This window comes from Ursus americanus, chromosome 1 (genome assembly GCF_024610735.1).
Source record: "Ursus americanus isolate L20-20 chromosome 1, mUrsAme1.1.p, whole genome shotgun sequence".
NCBI classification, from domain to species: domain Eukaryota; kingdom Metazoa; phylum Chordata; class Mammalia; order Carnivora; family Ursidae; genus Ursus; species Ursus americanus.
Genome location: NC_142127.1, coordinates 20,851,262 through 20,865,748, shown reverse-complemented (window position 1 = coordinate 20,865,748; position 14,487 = coordinate 20,851,262). Strand labels below are relative to the sequence as shown.

General features: G+C 39.0%; 1 protein-coding gene and 1 long non-coding RNA gene across 2 annotated transcripts in view; one reads left to right on the top strand and one right to left on the bottom strand.

Moving 5' to 3' along the window:
• Positions 1-13,118, bottom strand: part of SPOPL (speckle type BTB/POZ protein like) — a 68,314-nt gene extending 55,196 nt beyond the window's left edge. The window contains exon 1 of the mRNA XM_045782649.2: positions 12,953-13,118. The gene's annotated coding sequence lies outside the window, so the exon portion shown is untranslated. The remainder of the gene's footprint in view (positions 1-12,952) is intronic.
• Positions 13,119-13,249: 131 nt separating this feature from the next.
• LOC148110720 (uncharacterized) overlaps positions 13,250-14,487 on the top strand; it is a 225,832-nt gene continuing 224,594 nt past the window's right edge. Inside the window, exon 1 of the long non-coding RNA XR_015723213.1 lies at positions 13,250-14,424. This is a non-coding gene — a long non-coding RNA (uncharacterized LOC148110720). The remainder of the gene's footprint in view (positions 14,425-14,487) is intronic.

The window sequence follows — 14,487 nt, the reverse complement described above, 5'->3', positions numbered from 1 at the left end:
TCCTCAGTTGTACTAGACTCATTTTAAGTGCCCAATAGACACAAGGTGCTAGTGGCTACCAAAATGGAAGTGGAGATTATAGAACACTGCCACCACTGCACAAAGCTTTATTAAACACTGATGCTCCACACATTCCACGGCAGGACTACTCAGTCACTATTTCGGCTCACATAGCCTGTAATTTCCCACTTTCTATTGCCATCCTTATGACTTCAATCGTGCAAGCTACAGCACCGACATGGAACAGGTTGGTACCTAAAGTAGTCAATAGGACAATGGCATCATACCTACCAAAAGGAGTTTGTTGCCCCTAGTCATATGCATTCCAGCCCACTTCTAATCATGGAAATCCCCATCCTGATACTGTCATTAAAGGAAGGTGTTGGTTATACCGTATGAGAAGGGTCAGAAAAAGAGAGGTATACTTAGCAGATTCCTTTCAGATTTTACCACCTGTTAAAGACAGAACTCATTATTACACATGTATCTCACATATCACTACACAAGACCGTGGCAGCAGCTGGAAGTAAAAATCTACCAAACCCACCCAGGCTTATTTTAACTCAACTATTAATAAATGGTATTTCATTAAAAATTAAATACTACAAATGCTGAATAAAACAATGATATTGGGACACAAGACATAAATTAGTACTATCTTAAGCAAAAGGATAAACCATCATCCTTGAAAAAGATAAGAGAAACTACACTTATTGGACCTTTCAGTATTAAAATCTATGGAAAAAAATTGGCAAAATAGTATGCTTTAGAATTAAGGACAGTAGGAATCCATAGGTCTACATCATTACACCCCGCATGTACATCACCATTAAAATAACTTTATTTTCCTTAAAGAAAAATATTTTCTTGAAGAAAAACATTTCATATAGCTGCTTAGTTTACAGGAAAAAAAGAAGAAAGAAAAGAAAGAAAACAAAATCAAAAGGGAAAGAGAAAGAAATAAAGCAAAATGATCCATGAAGAACAATGTGTCACAAGATCCTGAGTTTTAAGCCAGTCTTTTCTGAAATGATGTAGCACACGGTTAAACTGGACTTAATAAAAGGAGGTTATTGCCATCCACCTACCAGCCCTACCTCTCTCACCAAGGAAATGCTTTGCAAAATAAACTGAATCGTTTTTATACCTCATGGGAACACTTTAAGGACATGAATGCCATCTCAGCTCTTCTGATGAGCTAATAATTCCAAGATTCTTATGACTAGCAATAATCAGTAACTACTTTCGAATATGTACAGCACAGTATTTATCAAACAGCTGCTCTACCCAGGAAGAGTATTTTGCAGCAGTAAGAAATGAAGTCAGATATAAAAATGTTAAAAAGGTAAAACTATCGGGGCGCCTGGGTGGCACAGCGGATAAGCGTCTGCCTTCGGCTCAGGGCGTGATCCCGGCGTTGTGGGATTGAGCCCCACATCAGGCTCCTCTGCTGGGAGCCTGCTTCTTCCTCTCCCACTCCCCCTGCTTGTGTTCCCTCTCTCGCTGGCTGTCTCTATCTCTATCGAATAAATAAATAAAATCTTTAAAAAAAAAAAAAGGTAAACCTATCTTATCTGCAGTTGTGAGTTCATATGTGTGTTTTAATAGAAAAAGTCAACAACCAATTAAGAATAAAAGGTACAGGAATGGCACTTCCCTACATAAATTCTAAGATGATCTACATTCATTGAGGAATGAGGAATAACCACAATCCTAACACTGAAAATGATACACAGGTAGAAATATTTTTTGCATCCCTGGTTTTCACTACACAATCTGACAATGAAAACTATATTAGCAATACTGCCTTCTGTTGACACAAGAAAAAACTCCATATATAACAAGAAATTAAATATAAAACAGCACCCAGCATGCTGTGGGCATATGGTAAAATTTTCTCAACTTTCAAGATCTGAAAATTGAGTAAGTCCTGCTGTGCAGACAATGTTTCCCTTATTTAAGAGGTAGCAGAACCTCACAAAAAAATGAACCTACACAACCTACAATCTGGGTAGACAGTCAAGTATGAGCAAGTGCATTCCAGCATTGTGTAATGAGAGCTTTGAGCCAATGCTGCAGACTCACTCAATAAACTAGCCTACAAAACTTTTCACCAGCTTGCAAAATCTTAAAACCTTCTCCACATTTAGCAATAGTTAGGCAGAAATGCACCATCTGTCAGAAAGTCAGTGAACTATACAGTGAAGCTATCATTTTCATGACATTCTCATTTTCCTTAAATTATACTTAAATTTGTTTTATACACTGCATCTGATCAAATGACAAGGCAGCCAGAATCATCTGATGGGTTATGTGAAAATAAACATGTCTCTATTCCACTTTTCCTTGGTGTGCACGTGGGAGGGGATGTGGGTATGAGTGGGTAAGGGAATCATGTTTATTTTGAAAACCTAGCCTATCCACAATGCAATACCACTTTACACCCACCAGAATGGCTAAACAAATGAGACAATATCACACAAATGTTGCAGAGTATGTGGGACAAATGGAACTCTCATTCACTACTGATGAAAGTATAAACTGATATAACCACTTTGGGAAACACTGGGTAATACATACTAAAATTGAATACAAGTGCACACCATGACCCAACAGTTGCACCACAAGGAACATACACTACAGAAACGTATACGTGCGCAGCAAAAACACAAGAATACTCTATAGGAGCATTACTCACTGCAGATCAAAACTGAAAACAACCTAGACGCTCATTAACAGTAGAGTAGATAATTTATAGTATATACAGTTATACAGTGGAACAGAATACTACAGAACAATGAGAATGAATAAGCTACTGCTACACATTACATGAATGGATCATATAAAAATAAATGTTTTGCAGGGGCACCTGGGTGGCTCAGCTGGTTAAACGTCTGACTTTTGATTTCAGCTCAGGTTATGATCTCAGGGCGGTGGGATCAAGCCCTGCATCAGGCTTCGCACTGGGCATGAAGCCTGCTTGAGATTTTCTCTCTTCCTCTCTCCACCATACCCCTGCACGCACATACACACTTTCTCTCAAAAAGAAAAAGAAATAAATAATAAAAATAGAAATACATAAATGTTTGGGGTAAGAAGCCAGACACATGGGTGTACATACTGTATGATGCAGTATGCATATCTTCAAATGTGTATTACACTTTAATAAAAAATTTACCTAAAAAAACCAAATAAATATTTAATAAATAAATAAGCAGCTTGATGCCTAGATGTCTGTAATTAAAATCCTGTTCCCAGTGCCATGTTCCTTCCAGTCTAAAATTGGGACAGAACGCTCTTTTGAATCTTCCCTCGTGCTAATTAAAAAAAAAAAATTTTATATTAAAACAAAGAAGGCTGTATGAAGGTTATAGAATGCAAGAGTCAAATCCTTTTTAGGAGAAAACACTAAAAATTTTTGAAAAAAATTTTTGAAAAAAAATTTTAACACTAAAGCTCTCCCCCTCCACTACTACACCTTGATCATTCAGACTTTCACCTCCCCTCCATCAGTGAAGGGTTCACTCTTTTGCCAATCATTTAGAAGAAACATTTGAAAAATAGTAACCTACACTAGCAGGGTAGTTATGAGGATTAACACAAAGAGTGCATATACAATTTGCAGCACTGTGCCTAAGCACTCAATGACTAGGCAGTATTAATATATCCCAAATAATGAGACTTCCAGGTCAAGGTCTATTTCCAATTCATCGGTGTAAACACAGAACCTGATATTTAACAGCTGATCAATAACCACTTATGGAATAAATGAATGATGTGAGCTCAAAACAGAAAAACAAAGCATAAGTGAGAATGTTGAAAAAATCAAGAAGTTCAAAGGAAGGTCTTAACCTGTTATTAAAGTATATGACAAGATTTTAAATCTCAAATGAACCAAAAAATCATGAATATATAAAACCATCAAAATAAACTAAAACTGCCTCAGTATTATTTTTCCTCCATATACTTCACAATGTAGAAGTAGGATGTTTTAACTAAAATTAAAACATTGTTCTGTAATTTGAAACTCTTTAAAAATATTTCTGAATGAATTCCTTATGAGGTTGACAGGAATCATAAGTATATCACAGGTTATTTTCAAGACATCCATCATAGCATGTCAATATTCTGACTAACTATGTCATGACACAGATGAAAGAAAAGCAGATTTCAGCTGAATCTTTATACAGTATTATTTTTATGAAAATAAAAATGCAACTTAGATATCAAAGTTGTCAAGAATGCTCTCTCACATTAATTTAAAAGACAAATAGAAAAATTAAAAAAAAAAAAAAAGACAAATCAACAAAATACTTAACTCTTCACTGGGTGCCCAAAATACCAATGATGCATTTGATAAGGCCCCTTGTCCCTCCCTTTTAAACACATCATTTACTTACATATCTTAGATCAGAAATAGCAATATTGTTCTTAATTAACCAACATTTACACAAAGCATTTATGTATAAAGCACTATTCTAAATGTAAATATAACTCATTTAGTTCTTATATAACAAACTCTTTCAAGGTAAGTACTGTTACCATTTCCATTTTACAGATGAGAATGTTGAGACAGAGATGCTAAGTAACTGCTTAAATTCACAAAGCTGTTAAACAGCAGTCTGGTTACATGCTCTTAATCTCTGTGCCATGCTGCTTAGAGAGCTCTGAGTAGAATTTTAGAATTCAGAAAACTCTAAGGTAAAGCAGGATAAATTTTCACTTCATGCTGGGAGGTTAGTTATTTTGGGGAATTTGGGTGATAACCATAAAACGAGGTAGCATTAATACCACATTTCATTAATTCTAAGATACTCATTTTCTCCCATATTTTAACATTTCTAAAATCGATGGCGTTTTACAATTGTAATTGATAGTGTTTTCTCTCTTTAGGGTACATAAAATAATGGTGCATCTGATAACTGTAGGCAAGTACATTTCAAAAAATAATTGTATTATCTATACCTAATGGTGTAAAATATCTAACACAGTTGACATAGCGTCTGGTACAAGCACTTTAAAAAGGGCAATTCTTCCCTGTAAACCATAACGATCTATGAGAAAAGTCTATGAAAATACCTTTACACTACTGTCAGTTTCTCAGATCCATGTTCAAATAAACTTGGTTATACACTTTGCAAGGAAGAAATACTGGTTTAATTATACAATTTCTTTATGAAATTTTCATTGATAGGGACTTGGGGGGGGAAGCAGACAGACAAAGTAACAGTGAAAATAAGACACCTGAGAAAATAAAAATCATCAAGAATAAAGCATAAATCAGGATACTACCAAATACCACTTGCTTCAAGCTAGTTCTCAAATGCCACTGATAAAATGCTCACATAAAAAAGGTATTTTCAAGTTTTAAAAAATACACTTTAGGGGCATCTGGGTGGCTTAGTAAGTTAAGTGTCTGACTGGATTTCGGCTCAGGTCATGATTTCAAGGTCATGAGATCGAGCCCTGCGACAGGCTCCACACTGGGCATGGAGCCTGCTTAAGACTCTCTCTCTTCCTTTCCCTCTCCCCCACTCATGCTCTCTCTCTCCAAATAATAATAATAATAATAATAAATACACTTTGAATGCAATCAGAAATGACCATTCTGCTTAGTGTGTGCCCACTTGAGGTCTAACAAAACTGGACATATAAAACTTGAAGCTCAACTGCCATGTTGAATAACTAAAAAAAGTAAACTGGTCCTAAGAATCGCCACCAAAAATTTTAATTAAATCAAATTCAATTAATTTAAGTATTTAGTAGCTTCTTGTGTTGATATTTGCCCTGACAACTTCAGAATGAATTTATATTCAATGTTTTTTTGTGTGTTTGTTTTTGACTTCCAGGATGAAAACTATTTACCTTTCAGGGGAATTTCCCACTAAAACATCAAAAATTGTATCCAAATTACAACCGAAAAAAACGCCTTGCATCAACTGCAGTTAAAGTCACGTAATTACCTTGGGGGGAGAGGGTGGTGGAAAAAGTACAAATACATTTATACACAATAAAAAAAACTGTTAAATTTGCTTCAAAAAACATATCCAGACAGGAAACAATGGTTTCTTCTTTGCTAACAAATCTCAAGTAGTATTTTAAAAGCATCATACTACTTTTCAGTCATATTACAACCTTTGAGATCTTGCAATACTTAATAGTAGAGTAAAGCGCCTTTTTAAACTGTCATTCCTAATTATTTATTCCCATATCCAATAAAGAATGAAAGCAAATACAACTTCAAAGGAGTATTTTCTAAGCATGTTCATACTGCACAGATGAATTACTTCCATCATGCATTTGCTCTCGGTGCATAAACATGGACTGAGGTAACACAATTTTAAATTTGTAGATAAATTTCTTTTAATCTGCTTTCACCTATGTAAAGTTTTGTTTCACATACAGTAGTTACAGAACACATTCAAAATATAAATTATTCTGCCCTCCTTTAGAACATGTAGGTAAGTCTGAAAAACACCAGAGCTCTATATGCATAAAAATAAAAGACCTGAAAAAGTATGCCTCTAAGAACCATAGTAACGTACGAAAAATATACAGTTGTTACACAAGAGTTCAGCAAGATTTAAGGAACTAAAAACCAGGGAGAAGGCAAGAGCAAGATATTAAAGGACAAGAAAAAAACTTTAAGAGTTACAATTTTCTTTGTACAAAATTTAAGGGAGATTAACCTGGCAGATCAGAATAACAACATTTCTACAGTAACTCAATGAATTCAGAAGCAAATTTTGATAAAGCCCATTCCCCTTTTATTTTAAAGCAGATGAATTCTGGAACCTTTACAGTTTTAAAATTTTGAAATCCATTTAACTTCTTTATCCCTTTTAACACACTATTTTCTATGAGCCTTTGATCTTGCCAATAAGGTTTTGCCAACTACAGTATTCTTCAGAGAGTAATTCCTGCAGATGAACTATGTTCTACTATGGTGCAAGAGGGTAAATCTAGGGACATTTAGACAACTATTTAAAATAGTGTTTATGGTATCAGGGGCCTGTTTTTATTCTACGGAGTCCAAAAGCACCATCATTAACCATATACCTTAAGTTTAGTAGTAAACTCTAAGCAATCTTTACCAAGGCCTTCATTTTCAACTCTCCAAGTTTGAGAAAAAGTTGTATGTATTAAATTTCTCCCGTAAAAAAATCACCAAAGCAGGGATGCCTGGGTGGCTCAGTCGGCTAAGCAGCACCCGGCTAAGCAGCACCCTTCGGCTCAGGTCATGATCCCAGGGTCTTAGGACTGAGATCCATATCAGGCTCCTTGCTCAGCGGGGAGCCTGCTTCTCCTCTGCCTGCCTCTCCCCCTGCTTGTGTGTGTGCTCTCTGGCAAATTTTTAAAAAATCACCAAAGCATAACTGATAAAATTAAGTTATGCTATCAATTACATAATGATTCTATAAGTATGGGTGTAATATATAAAACATAAAGCTAACCAATAACAATAAAAAAGCACCTTGAACAATAAATGCTCAACAAAGATAATCTTTAAGTTTTGAAAATATTCAGCAGGTATCTCCATGTTCGGTGCCTTTACATGGGTAGTGATATAAATCAAAATGGCAAACAGAAACAGGTACACAACTTCAAGAGAAAAACCTTTGAATGGCACAGCCAACCTCTCCAACCTAACATGCACATGCTAGAGTCCCAATTCCTCACCTTTGCCTTTGAATGCTTTCAAAATAGCTACAGTATCATGTCTTTAAACTCCTCCATCACTGCACTGCACTGCCTCTCCACTTACCTTTCAGATACTGCTCAAATGTCATTTTCCATAGGAAGCCTTCCCTGATGCCTCTTCTCTGTGCTTCCAAGGCAACCTGAATAAGCTGCAATGATGGCACTAATCACACTGTAACAATATTTAATTGTCCAATGCCCCTAGTCTCTGAAATTTAATCACATTTCTAGAAGTTTAGTATTCAATACTTGATAAATAGTACTCAAAAAACATTCCGTTTGAGTATGTTCTGATGAATGAGTTGTAGAAAGAATCTGAGACGCTTATAGAACATCTAGATGGTGATAAATAGAAACACGGGTCTAAACTGAAGGAGGATGGCTCATGCTACAGATGATAATTTTATCTTAAATTTAGGATTGTTGCTTTGGCAGGTTAAAACAAAATTCATCATCAACTAGTTTATGGATAGGCTACTGAGAAATACAAAATTTTCATGTTGTGGGTAGCTCAGCAGGGTAGTGTCCGACTCTTGATTTCAACTCAGGTCATGATCTCAGGGTCATGAAATGGAGCCTGGTGTCAGGCTCCATGCTGGCTGGGCATGGAGCCTGCTTAAGATACTTTCTCCGTCTTCTTCTGCCACGCCCCCCCCCCAAGAAATAAATGAATAATAAAATTTTCTTCATGTTGCTCAATCCAAAGAGTACTTTTTAGTTTCCAATTTAATTGAGTTCTCAGCTTCATTCAACATAGTTGACATAGTTAATTACCCACGACTTTTTCAAAAAGTATTGCCTTGGCTTCAATGATGTCAAGGAAAATTTCTTCCTAACTCCAGCTACACCTTCTCAGTCTCCTATGCTACATTTCTTTTTCCCAATGTTTAAATGTTGAAAATTCACAGGGGATTATTATATCCCTTTACCCTCTCTCCCTGGGCAATGGCATCCCCCACCTCCCACAGTAAGATACCAATAACAAGCCATATACTGAGGATTCCCAACTGAATTATGATCAATACTCTCTTCACTTTCCAGAAACTAACAAACAAAACGCTGCTCCTCTCCCCAGTATTTCCTATGTTAGGCACAAGAACCACCAACCCTGGAAACCTGCCTTCTCCTCTTTCTAGACCCCCTACTCTAACTCATCACCAAATCCTATCAATTTAACTCCCCCCCAACAGCTACTTTCTATTGCTGCCATCCTGGATCAAGATTCCATCATCTCCTGCCTAAATTACTATAATAGCTGAACTCAATTCTACTACTCAGAGGTGTGGTCTGTAGACCAACAGTCACCCATGAACTACTGTTACTGGTCTGAGACAAGGTAAATACAGAAACTGAAAGAAGTGTTTAGAAATTTTTACAGCAGTTTGACAACTGCCACAACATCCATTTTATTCTGTGTCACTCAAGTACCAGTACAGATTAGAAACCAAACCAAACGAAACAAACCAAAACAGGTCCTTCTCCACAGATAAGTTTGAGAAGCACTGGCCTAACTGTTCTCCCTGCATTTACACTTGCCTTTCTCCAATGTGTCCTCCGCAGAGCAGTCAAGTGATATTTTTAAAGTAAAAATGTAAGTAACTTACTCGGCTTTTTAACATTATCCGTGGCTTCCCATCGCCAGGATTTAAGCACAAAATGCTTAGCAATGACTGGACATTGTGATCTGCTCTGGTCTCATTTTGCATCAACCAGCTTCATGTGCTAAGGTCCAACCCCTATAGGGCTTTTCAGTTCTAGAAAGCTGAAACTGCCAACATCACTTGGGTAACTTCAGTTAATCCTTCAGATTTAGCCTAAAAGTCATCTCTTCAGAAAAGCATTCCTTGTTACATTAGTAGGCTTTTATTGCTTAAAATAATTTTCCTTTGTTGCAATAACCATAATTGTAATTATCATTTTGTAATCAGCTATTTAGTTTCTTTTTCCAAAAGTTTTCCCTTCATGAATACAGGTACATTCCTTTCATTAACATACATCACCAGAGTCTAGCACAGTGTCTGGCACGTATCAGTTCTTTAGTAAACTTTTGGTTAAGTGAATAAATCTACGTCAGGAAATATAATGGTGAGCAGGACCACCAAAATGCAAATGAGTCATATATAAGACTTTGGATAAGTCTGTTTACCCTGTGCTTTACAAAAGTTACATCTCCTTTACTTCCCTGAACAACCTAAAAAGACAGGGAAACCTCACTGTCAAAATTAATTTTTTTTTCCTTCCCTGGAAAGGTGAAGAACTTTGTCTAAAGTAACCAACAAGGAACTGGAAGATCTGAGAGGCAACAAAAGGTAATATACTACAACAATATCATCGGGTTCCACTGCTTACAAAGCTGTGTGATTTTGTGGAAGTTAAATAATTTTAGTTTCCTTATTGAAACAGAGATATAATAAAGCCTTCTTCAAGGGATTGCTATGAGGATTAAACAAGATATTGCATTATTTGAAACAGTGCCTGGCACAGTGTTTTGTAAGTGTTAGTGATTACCATTATCTTTAATATTACCAGTATGCTTACAAAATAATTTTATCTGCCTACTTGCTTATTGTCTATCAGTGCCACACTAAAATAAATTACAAAAAAGCAGAGTCCATATTATTATTCTCTGAATGAGCTTTTCTCCGCCAGGGTTCTGTAAGAATTAAGCCCTACAGAAACTAAGTTAAGTGATTATTCCCTCAGTTCTCTCTCTCAAGGTACATAGCTGGTACCATTTTAGGCACATAGGAGAGGAGTTAATTCATTATATACCTTGGATGCCTTAGAGCATTAGGGCTTGATATTCACTAGAACTCTTGGTTCAGAAGGGCTGCTCTTGTGTATCCTCAATGGCTGGCATGAAGTAAGTGCTCATTAAATATTTTTATAAAGAATGAATATGTACAAAACCAAAGAAGAGTGCTCAGCACAGAGTAGATGCTAAGTGTCAATTTCATTCCACCCCTTCAAAGTTCCCATAAACTTCCAAAGTCCTTTTCTAGGTGAAGTCATTTTTCTTGAATCAGGGCTTATATTATTCAAAGCCAAAAATGCAGAATACAGACAGCAGGAAAACCAAGAGACAAAGAAACCAGTGTTGGGTGAAACTATGTGAAAGATAGGTAGAACTTGGATATGTCGGGAAAAGAGCAGAGGTTATTTTAGGCCAGGAAACACCATAAGCAAAGTCACTGTCACTCAAAGTTTGGAGTACATTCCACTGGACATAAAATATGATTTTAAGCTATACGTGGGTAATAACTTTATTTTGATAGTGCATATGTCACTATTTTTAACAGTACTAAACTAAACAGTACCTATTTGGATTTTAATTGAGTTGTTACAAAAAAGTATCAGGAAAATAATAATGCACAGGAGGTAAGCAAATGTGACAAAAACTGTCAGGGTTTTAAAGAGTGAGAAAAATCTGGGAAACATCAAGGCATGGCTGTGTTAATAAATAATGTGTTAAGAGAGAAAAGCCACTTGTCTTTTGAATGAAGCCAAACTCTTGAGTATCAATCCATCATAAAGGACTGATAGGTGTGAACAATCAGTTATCAGTATTTAATCTGCAGTATACTAAAATTCTTACTAGTAAAACCCTCATTTTCCACTATGATAAATTTGCTACATATTTCATTTATTCTCAAAACAGATATAACATTTTAAAGACACCTGAAGCTGGGACTGACCTGCTTGTAGCCTAGTAACTTACCCTTAAATAGGGAGCTAAAACTCTGTATTTTTCACACTAAAAAGTATTAATTTATACAGTAACAAAATATGAATCATAACTACATCAAAAAAGGTGTTAAATGAAAAAAAAGCAAAAAGCAGCCTTCTATTCCCACTTTCCTTCCTCAAAATTAAACCTACCAATGGCCAAAAGAAGTCAAGCTAAGAGATGATGATAAAGAACATTTACTGAACGCTTACCAGGTGCCAGGAACTGTTGTATTTTACCTGCAATAAGTTATGCAATTATCACCACCATCTTATCAAGTATATCACTATCCCCATTTTAGAGTTGTAAGAATACTGAGGCATAGAGAGATTAAATAACTTGCCCAAGGCCAGAACTGGTGGATGGCAAAGCAGGGGTTTAGATCCTGGCAGTTTAGCTACATCTGAGCTCTTAACCACCTGGCACCATTTCTCCCAAGAATAACAGAATAATTTGAAATATTCCAGCTTTCCCATTATGGCAGCAGAGATGTAATTTTCCAAGATATAAACCTTTTATTAAATTTCCTAAGAAACAGTGGATTCAGCTGCAAGGAAAAACTGGGAAGACAAGTATTACAATGGAACAATCTAGGCCCAGGATTATTCAAGTATAGACAAAGCATCAAAAGCCTCAAAACTATGGCTAAATGACACAATTCACAGAGAAAGAGGCCAAAAGTTAGGATAAACAAAAGGTAAATCTTATTTCTACTGGATCTACTGCTCTGAGGAAGAAAACTCCACGATCCTCTCCCCTTTATTCAAGTACACACGGACTGGAGAGGAAGAGGAGTTAGGAGAAAGGACAGCACAAGGGAATAAAAGGGGAAAGTGAACATTTGGACCCTGAACCGCAGAGCTAGTTTTGATTTTACCTGGTGAACGTGAAAGAATATGTGAGCTGGCAATGTGTGCTCGGAGGTAGAGAGGTAGGTTGAGGGCATGAACACCACAGTAAACACTAAGTGGTCTGGCCGGAGAGCAGAGAATTCACCCTAAAATGGGCTTATAGGGATAACTTCACACATACATATGTTTGCGATGGGAGGTATGAATGGGGACGCTGGGGTGCGGGGGGGAAGGGGCTTCCCTCTTTGGGCAGGACTCCGGGAGGGAAAGAAAACAGACTAGGTATAAAGGGGAGGGCGTGGAGATATACAGGTATAAAGAAGGGAGACCGAAGAAGGAAAAGGGGCGAGGCTTGTGGAGGAAAATCTGGGGGCTCCTGGTAGGCGGAGGCTGGGAAATCGATAAGGGGGGGGCATCTACAGGAGCAAGCAGAGACTGGCGAGGGGAAGACGGGCCGGGGGGCGGAGGGTGGGGCTGAGAGGCGGGGGCGGAAAGCAGCCCTGAGAAAGGGAAGGCACGCCGCAGGAACAGGGGTCCCGAGCCAGGAGGAATGGGGGCGCAGTGAGTGAGGAGGAGACCGCCCCGCTCCAGCGCAGGCGAGCTGGAAGGGCTGGGGGTTGGAGGAGCAAGGACCAAGATGCGGCGGAGACCTCGGAGGGGGAGGGGCACCTACCAGGACGTGCGGGGCGGCGGCTGGCAGTCCCGGCAGCGGCTCCTCTCCCGCTGAGGCGGCGGCTGCGGCGGCCGCGGCGGCGGAGGTGATGGCGGCAAGTCCCTGTGGCGGCCGCCTCCACCGAGCCGCATCCCTCCTCCCCGGCCCGCCCTCCTTCCCTATCTCCCGCTCCTAAACTTCTTCCCCGGGATAAACAAACCCGCCGCCAGGGGCGGCTGCCTCCGCTGCTCCCGCCCCCGCGCAGCCCCCCCTTCCCGGCCCCGGGCCCGTCCGGGCTCCGGCTTCCGAGTTGCGACTCCAGCCCCAGCCCCAGCCAGCGAGGGCGCGTGCGCGCGGCGGCGGCGTGGACTCGCAAGGCTCTTCCTCCCTCCCTCCCGCGCCGGGCACTTCCGGGCCCGCCCGGATCCGCCGCCGGGTTTTGGAAAGCGCCGCCGCCGCTTGCGACAGGTACTGGGCTCTCAGCCGGGCGCGTCAGCGGCGCTTACCTCGGTGGAGAGACGAGGAGTTCCCTCGCCTTGCGGGACTTCCCTTCGACCCAACATAAAACTTTCCTTGCCTAAAAAGCCCGCTGATAACGCCTCTTAAAATGATAGACGTAGAGTGCGAAAGGCGGCAGCCGTTTCGGTATAATTTCCTTGGGGCTGTACCAGAGCAGAAAGCCAAGACGCAACTTTTACCGAGCCCCTGTTGCGAGCTCATAACTATGTGAACTGCTAAAACAAGAACAGTAATATACAGTCTCCAGTGAGAAATAAAGACAACTCCGGATAGGCAGATGAAGTGCCACATTGGAACGGTTGGAGATGAGTCTCAAAGGGAAGTCTCAGGCCTGGGAAAGGAGGGGTCCGCCTAAAGGCAGCTGAGGTTGCTTGCAAAGCACAGAAGAACAGGTGGCATCCCATGACTAAACGTCCGTGAATAATGCTATATCTAAGCAAATGTCTGAAGACATGAGGAGACTTCCTCATGGAATTTAAAGAAAGGTGACAACGAACAGAACACTTTTCAGGACTGGTGAGAGAAAACTTGCTCTAGCTGCCAAGAATATACTCATTTTAGAGTTTTGAGGGACCAGTGCAGGCACGAATATCATTTTAAAACCCCCCAGTTCCTTTAACTTTTTTTTAAACTGCGCATCAGTCAACTGCTTGTCTGCTTTCTCAAGAAAAGGAAAGAAAGGTGGAAGAAAAACATTTATTATTTTACTATGTGTTGAGCAGTGTAAGCACAGACTTGTATGATCTTTTTAAATCCTCTCAACTTCACAGTTTCATGGTAGAAATGATTCCCATCTTACAGATAAAGCAACTGAGGATTCGAAATAATAAGTAACTCATTCAAGGGTGAATGGAGTTTGAATACCGGAAAAGCAGATCTCCCTCACTTCAAATTAATACTACTTTGTATTATTCATGTATTTAACGCACAAAACATGTGAGGAATACAACCAGCGCCAGAGTTTCAGAAAAAAGGTAAGATAGCATAACTATAAAGTTCAAAATTGCCTTAGCCAAGGGTTAAAAAGCAAAAGTGGA